Genomic DNA, 8108 nt, shown 5'->3' with positions numbered 1-8108 from the left:
TATCATATGCATAATACTATCATTCTTCTTTCGTTTTCTCGAATTTAGAACCATTTGTCGTACCCTAAATTTTGCCCACTCTTTTTGTCATGTAGGGTTTTGTGTCGTAATTTTTCTTGAATATGCAAGTTAGCCCGTTTGGTAGTGTTTGGAGTGTACAAAGAGTTTCAAGTGTAAGGTTATGAGCTCGAGTCCCACTTGAGTCATTTTTTTCTATTTTGAGTCTGTTTTATCTTATTTTATTTAACTCATAAAAGATAAAATAAAAAAGGGTAATAAAAAAATAAAAAGAGGTTGTGCGTGGAAACAACAGAGAAGAATAAAAAAGAGGATTAGAGGAAAGCTGCATACGCGTGAATAAATCCAAAGAAGGGATTTTTTTTGTCTTGCTCATTAGGAGCATTCAAACCATCAAGATACTGATAAGAACGGATCACACAAAAGGAAATTGTGATTTCTTTCATCAAATGCATTCAAGTGGTATCAGGATAAGAACACGCAGGAAAGGATATTGAAGCACTATTAACACAGATCGTGACAAATCAAGACAGTCATAAAACAACTTAATTCTCTTCCTAAAGTGGAACTCAGCTCCTCTACTACAAATAGAGGTTAGACGCAGAGAGATAAAAAAAAATGAGAACAAATCACTAAGAGTTTCACGCAGAACAGAGAAACAGAAAACCATACAAATTCCAATCCAAATCCTAGCCTCCAAATCCGGAGCAATAACCTTGCGTAAAGTCCAAAAGAAGGAAGTAGAGAGCAGGAATAGTGAAGGGAAATAATAAAAAGAAGGAACTGAGAGGAAGCTTACTCGTTGGAATTCACGGCACACCAGGTTCTTTTTTTCGTTTCCTAACGCACAAATAAGGTTTTTGTTACTTGAATATTTATTTTCAGTATTATTGCGTGTTTGAACATGTGTTTATGTTTATAGTGATTTCACTGAAGCGGCTGGAAAAATACGCGAGCGTAAAACGCTCGCTTAGACAGTAAAGTCGCCACCGAACTTTATTTATTCCCGAAGGAACAGGAAAATATCGATAAAACCTTGAAAGAAATGGGAAGATGGTCGTCGCAACCATTTCCGGGTTCGGGAGTCGATTATGTGAGGGAAAGGTATTAGCACCCCTCACATCCGTTGTACTCAACGGGAACCTTCTCGTTAATTTCAGGGTTAAAAGAGTGTTTTAATTTATTTTCTTGTTTTTATTAATTATCGGAATTATTTACAAGTGGGGGAAAAATTAGTTTTTTTATTAATGGGCTCGACAAGATGTTGAATCTTGCTCCTACGTATTCCCTGGTGCGATGGGAAACTCAAAGCCCCGTAGTTCTGGGTAGAAAATGATTGTTGGTTGGTTGATTTTATTTATGAAAATATTTTAGGCCGCGCTTGGGCGAAAAAATGTTTGATTGAGAAGACGGACTCGCACTTGGGTGATGATATCCGCTCGAGACAAAATAATTGAACGCACACGGGCGTGAAAATAATGTTTGATGGATTGAAATTGATTTTATTGTTTTTTAAGAGAATGACGATTATCCGGACTACGAGTCATACGTCAAGAGTCCAGAAAACCGGGAAGTGAGGTAGTCATACGTCAATCCACTCATTTTTCATTCGTTTAGTATTTTATTATGATTTTATTATTTTTTATTTTTGGTTTGAATCAAGCAAATTAAATAAATAAATATCACAGGGGGTGCAGAAAGTATGCAAGGGGGTGCTGGTAGCAGGAAAGAACACAGGCCGTCTGATTGATCAGACAGCCTTGATGTGATCTTGAGGGTGTGCGTGCGCTAGATCGGATCACTATAAATAAACAAAACCCACCGATCTTCCTCATTTTCTCAATTCTTTCCCTCTCCCCTTTCATTTTTATCTCTCTTGGTCTCTCACCTCTCTCAGTGTTCTTGAGTATTCAAGAACATGGATGAAGCTTCATCCCTTCCGGAGAAATAACCACCGTGGCTTACAGATTCCGGCGTGGTGGCTTCCGAACCGGGACGGCACCACTGCCGTCGGAAACCGCTTCTCTCTCTTTTCTTTTTGTTTTTGGCTGGTCTCCTCTTTCTCTTAAACCCAAAAAATCAAACTTTGAAACTAAAATTCCCCGTTTGTTCTAATCAGATCCCAAAATCAAAAGAAATCACTATAAACATAAACACATGTTCAAACACGCAATAATACTGAAAATAAATATTCAAGTAACAAAAACCTTATTTGTGCGTTAGGAAAAGAAAAAAAGAACCTGGTGTGCCGTGAATTCCAACGAGTAAGCTTCCTCTCAGTTCCTTCTTTTTATTATTTCCCTTCACTATTCCTGCTCTCTGCTTCCTTCTTTTGGACTTTACGCAAGGTTATTGCTCCGGATTTGGAGGCTACGATTTGGATTGGAATTTGTATGGTTTTCTGTTTCTCTGTTCTGCGTGAAACTCTTAGTGATTTGTTCTCTCTTTTTTTTTTATCTCTCTGCGTCTAACCTCTATTTATAGCAGAGGAGCTGAGTTCCACTTTAGGAAGAGAATTAAGATGTTTTATGACTGTCTTGATTTGTCACGATCTGTGTTAATAGTGCTTCAATATCCTTTCCTTTCCTGTGTGTTCTTATCCTAATACCACTTGAATGCATTTGATGAAAGAAATCCCAATTTCCTTTTGTGATCCGTTCTTACCAGTATCTTGATTGGTTTGAATGCTCCTAATGAGCAAGACAAAAAAAATCCCTTCTTTGGATTTATTCACGCATATGCAGCTTTGCTCTAATCCCCTTTTTTATTCTTCTCAACCGTTTCCACGCACAACCTCTTCTTTTTTTTTTTTTTTACTTTTTACCCTTTTTTATTTTATCTTTTATGAGTTAAATAAAATAAGATAAAACAGACTCAAAACAGAAAAAAATGACTCAAGTGGGACTCGAGCTCATAATCTTACACTTGAAACTCTTTGTACAGTCCAAACACTACCAAACGGGCTAACTTGCATATTCGAGAAAAATTGCAACACAAAACCCTATATGACAAAAAGAGTGGGCAAAATTTAGGGTACGACACCATTAAGTTCAAATATCATATTTTTCAATCAAGGGTCATTGAAGTATAATATTATCCAACTATGTAAACACATATATGAAATTATGCATTCATAACCATCATTTCAAATTTCCATGTTTCTATTGTCATTCAATTTAGGGTCGATGAAACATGAATATGTGTTATTAATATGTTTACAATAACTTGAATTTCACGTTATAAATATGTTTAAGAGGACTACAAATTAAAGTCGATTCAAAACAAACATTTGTCATTAGAAGACAAACATGCAAGATAATCCTATTTTGCATATAAGGTCATCGATGCAGAATATCATCATATCAATTTTTATCATTTAGACCATATATGCTCAAATATCAAATATGTCATCAATATTCCAGACAAGTATCAGATAAAATTGTAAAACATAACTTGTGAAAGAACTGCAGCTTTATAGAATGTCCAGTTAGGAAGCTTTGCATTTTCTTACTTCAAATTTGCATCCCTCTTTTATTTGTCTTTTGAATCGGAAAGAGAGACGGACAATTAATTTAAGAAATCAAGTTCATAGAAGTCATCATTTTAAAACACAATACCTACCGTCAATTCAATGTCATACGAGCCGTCATTTTAAGCACAATACCGTCAATTCAATTTCATACGAGCCACACAATACCTTAATTCAATATCAACAGATCGAAACAATACCGTCAATTCATTTCATATAAGACACAACACTGTCAATTCAATTTCATACGAGCCATCATTTTGTTACACGAAACCGTCAATTCAATTTCATACAAGCCACACAATACCGTCAATTCATTTTCAAACGAGCATCATTTTAAAATTTCGTATCCAATAGTATTCGGTCATAATACCATTATCTTTCAATTCAAATATCATTTAAGGACATGAAACCGTCAATTATATAAGACACAATACCGTCAATTCAACATTATATGAATCATCCTTCTAAGTCACGATGTCGTCAATTCAATTTATAAATCAAAATATCGAATTTTGTATTCAATATCACATGCATAATACCATATTCTTATTCCGTTTTCTCGAATTTAGAACCATCAAGTTCAAATATCATATTTTTCAATCAAGGGTCATTAAAATATAATATTATCCAACTATGTAAACACATTTATAAAATTATGTATTCATAACCATCATTTCGAATTTCCATGTTTCTATTGTCATTTTATTGTGAAACATGAATGTGTTATTAATATGTTTGAAAGAACCATCATCATCGTCTCAACTTATCATGTTTCAACGGTAATTTCATTAAGGGACGTTATAACTTGATTTTCACGTTATAAATATGTTTGAGAGGACCGCAGATTAAAGTCGATTCAAAACAATAAATATTTGTCACTAAAAGACAAACATTCAAGATCATCCTATTTTGCATTCAATGCCATCGAAGCAGAATACCATCGTATCAATTTTTAGTCATTTAGACCATATAAGCTCAAATATCAGATATGTCATCAATATTTCAGACAAGTATCAGATAAAATTGCAAAACATACCTTGTGAAAGAACTGCTATCCAATTAAAAAGCTTTGCATTTCCTTACTTCAAATTTTCATCCATTTTATTCGTCTTTAGAATCAGAAAGAGAGTGAACAACTAATTTAAGAAATCAAGTTCATAGAAGTCATCATTCTAAAACACAATACCTACCGTCAATTCAATGTCATACAAGCCCTCATTTTATAGCACAATACCATCAATTCAATTTCATACGAGCTACACAATACAGTCAATTCAATTTCAACCAAGCACACAATACTGTCAATTCATTTTATATAAGACACAATACTGTCAATTCGATTTCAATCGAGTCATCATTTTACCTCACCTTACTGCAAATTCAATTTATAGATCCAAATATCAAATTTTGTATCCGATAGTATTGGGGCATAATACCGTTATCCTTTAATTCAATTCAAATATCAATTAAAGACACAACACCGTCAATTCAATTTCATACGAGCCACAAAATACCGTCAATTCAATTTCAACCGAGTAACACAATACCGTCAATTCATTTTCAAATAAACTATCATTTCGAATATCATTTAAGAACACCATACCATCAATTCAATTTCATATAAGACACAATACCGTCAATTCAATGTCATATGAACCATCCTTCTAAGTCACGATGCCGTCAATTCAATTTATAAATCAAAATATCAAATTTTGTATTCAATATCACATGCATAACACTATCATTTTTCTTCCGTTTTCTCGAATTTAGAACCATCAAGTTCAAATATCATATTTTTCAATCAAGGGTCATTGAAGTATATTATTATACAACTATGTAAACACATATATGAAATTATGTATTCATAACCATCATTTCACATTTCCATGTTTCTATATTCATTCTATTAAGGGTCTGTGAAACATGAATGTGTTATTAATATGTTTGAAAGAACCATCATCATCGTCTAACTTATCATGTTTCAACGATAATTTCATTAAGGGTCGTTATAACTTGATTTTCAAGTTATAAATATGTTTGATAGGACTGCATATTAAAGTCGATTCAAAAACAACAAATATTTGTCGATAAAAGACAAACATTAAAGATCATCCCATTTTGCATTCAAGGTCATCGAACCAAAATACAATCATATCAATTTTAGTCATTTCAACCATATAAACTCAAATATCAAATATGTCATCAATATTTCAGACAAGTATCAGATAAAATTGCAAAACATACCTTGTGAAAGAACTGCAGCTTTATAGAATGTCCAGTTAGGAAGCTTTGCATCTCCTTACTTCAAACTTGCATCCCTCTTTTATTCAATGTCATACGAGCCTTCATTTTATAGCACAATACAGTCAATTGATTTCATACGAGCCACACAATACCGTCAATTCAATTTCAATCGAGTCATCATTTTAAGTCACGTTGCCGTCAATTCAATTTATAGATCCAAATATCAAATTTTGTATCCGATAGTATTTGAGCATAATAACATTATCCTTCAATTCAATTCAAATATCAATTAAAGACACAACACCGTCAATTCAATTTCTTACGAGCCACAAAATACCGTCAATTCAATTTCAATCGAGTCACACAATACCGTCAATTCAATTTCAAATGAACTATCATTTTAAAATTTTGTATCCAATAATATTCGGTCATAATACCGTTATCCTTCAATTCAATTCAAATATCATATAAGACACAATACCGTCAATTCAATTTCATATAAGACACAATACCGTCAATTCAATTTCATATAAGACACAATACCGTCAATTCAATTTCATATAAGACACAATACCGTCAATTCAATGTCATATGAACCATCTTTCTAAGTCACGATGCATCAAATTCAATTTATAAATCAAAATATCAAATTTTGTATTCAATATCACATGCATAACACATTCATTCTTCTTCCGTTTTCTCGAATTTAGAACCATCAAGTGTAAAACACAATACCCACCGTCAATTCAATTTCATACGAGCCCTCATTTTATAGCACAATACCGTCAATTCAATTTCATACGAGCCACACCATACCATCAATTCAATTTCATACGAGCCACACCATACCGTCAATTCAATTTCAACTGAGCCACACAATACCGTCAATTCATTTCATATTAAAACACAATACCGTCAATTCAATTTCAATCGAGTCATCATTTTAAGTCATGTTACCGTCAATTCAATTTATAGATCCAAATATCAAATTTTGTATCTGATAGTATTCGGGCATAATACCATTATCCTTCATTTCAATTGAAATATAAATATTAAAGACACAACACTGTCAATTCAATTTCATATGAGCCATCATTTTGTTACATGATACCGTCAATTCAATTTCATACAAGCCACACAATACCGTCAATTCATCATTTTTTATACGACATAATACCGTCAATTCAATTTCAATAGAGTCACGCAATCCCGTCAATTCAATTTCAACCGAGCTATCATTTTAAAATTTTGTATCCAATAGTATTCGGTCATAATACGATTATCCTTCAATTCACTTCAAATATCATTTAAAGACATGAAACCGTCAATTCGACTTCTTATAAGACACAATGCCGTCAATTCAATGTCACATGAGTCATCCTTCTAAGCCGTTATGCCGTCAATTCAATTTATAAATCAAAATATCAAATTTTGAATTCATTATCAACCAAACATAATATCATCATTCTTCCGTTTTCTCGAATTTAGAAGCATCAAGTTGAAATATTATATTTTTTAATCAAGGGTCATTGATGCACAACATTATCCAACCATGTAATTACAAATATGAAATTATGTGACCATAGGCATCGTCTCAAATTTATATGTTTCTATTGTCATTCTAATAAAAGGTCGTCAAAACATGAATGTGTTATGAATACGTTTGAAAGAACCATATATAAATTATAAAATAAAGAGGAAGAAGAAGATATTTGCATATATATATTGCACTTGACAAGGTCATCATACATACCTGGAGCAAATATTGATTGTAAAGCCTTAAATTGAAGAACATCTTTCTGAATCTGTAGCAAGAGTGGCCGAGATTTCCAGTCACACCAACCTACAAAACAAAATGCTTATTCAGATTTCAAGGTCATCTAAGTATCACTTCATTTAACAAAAAACTATTGACTTGAAATCATGACGTGACATGAATTCTTCAAATCTTTAGAAGCACAAGTACACAGAACAATCTCCACTATTATGGTATAAAGGTTGTTGCAAGTTCAAATAGGCATGTAAAAAGTAATAATGCAAATAGAATAAGCGATTCAAACAGATAAAGCACAACAAATGAGTTTATATTGCTTGTATACCTTTATAACACATATCTGACATTTAACTATGTTTCAAAAATTTAAAACAACCAAAGCAATTGAAACCAAATCAAGCTGTAGCACAAACAACCTAATAAGACACAGGATACAAACTATCATGCATTATCTTTTCATGACTTGAAGAGGATCATTAGAAAGAGACCTTTCTCAAATTCTCTCCAAGTTATTGAAAATGTCAGAGCACAAGTATTTGG

The 8108-nt window shown here is 32.7% G+C and overlaps 1 long non-coding RNA gene across 1 annotated transcript; it reads right to left on the bottom strand.

Moving 5' to 3' along the window:
- Positions 1–3470: 3470 nt before the first annotated feature.
- Positions 3471–7792, bottom strand: LOC123920714. The gene is made up of 4 exons (XR_006813742.1): positions 7548–7792; positions 5795–5893; positions 3640–4659; positions 3471–3557 (listed from the first exon to the last, which is right to left on the bottom strand). It is a non-coding gene; the product is annotated as an uncharacterized LOC123920714 (long non-coding RNA).
- Between the last annotated feature and the right edge of the window lie 316 nt (positions 7793–8108).

The sequence above is a fragment of the Trifolium pratense genome, linkage group LG4 (genome assembly GCF_020283565.1).
Source record: "Trifolium pratense cultivar HEN17-A07 linkage group LG4, ARS_RC_1.1, whole genome shotgun sequence".
Taxonomy (NCBI): domain Eukaryota; kingdom Viridiplantae; phylum Streptophyta; class Magnoliopsida; order Fabales; family Fabaceae; genus Trifolium; species Trifolium pratense.
This window is presented reverse-complemented; position numbering and strand designations above follow the sequence as displayed.